This window comes from Typopeltis vanoorti, chromosome 18, assembly GCF_054136105.1.
Source record: "Typopeltis vanoorti isolate ZY-2024b chromosome 18, IOZ_Tvanoo_1.0, whole genome shotgun sequence".
Lineage (NCBI taxonomy): Eukaryota > Metazoa > Arthropoda > Arachnida > Uropygi > Thelyphonidae > Typopeltis > Typopeltis vanoorti.
Window position 1 is genome coordinate 33,451,898 of NC_143566.1, and position 603 is coordinate 33,452,500.

Here is a 603-nt window from a genome sequence, read left to right on the forward strand (position 1 = left end):
TGAAGTCCGTCAAACTGAACCATGTGGTTGCTACGCGTTTGTAAAACTCATTTCATCTGATGACTTAATTCTCGGTTCAACCAATTTTGTTAAGTCACATGAACTACGATTTATGCCTAAAACATTACAGAGGGCGCTCTTGTTTGAAAAAGTACCTAAACTTGGTATCATAGCTGTCTGTTTAACATCATTTGTTTTCATAAATGAAATATATCATTCATTAATTCAACACATGGGAGGAAAGAAATGTCAGACTAGAGAATATGTTTTAATCGCATTCATGAGCATGTGTATGAAAAAGCTTAACGCAGCTTTTAACTCAATTAGTCTTATATAATGTAAGTCTCCGCTTCCTTGTTTAGGCTTGACAGTTTTAAGTTGCATGTAAGTCACTGAACAGGAGGGAGAAAACAGCAATACAAAGCTGAATAAATTACATGCAATTTTACGTTGAGTAAGCGCATGAACTGCCCAACGATAGATTCTTACGGTTCGTAGACTTGGTCGCAGATGTTAATAGTAGTAATGTTAAAAATACTAAACCCTGTTCACAAAATACGCCCCGTGTAGTCAACAATATGATTATAGTAGTTATTTTCATAT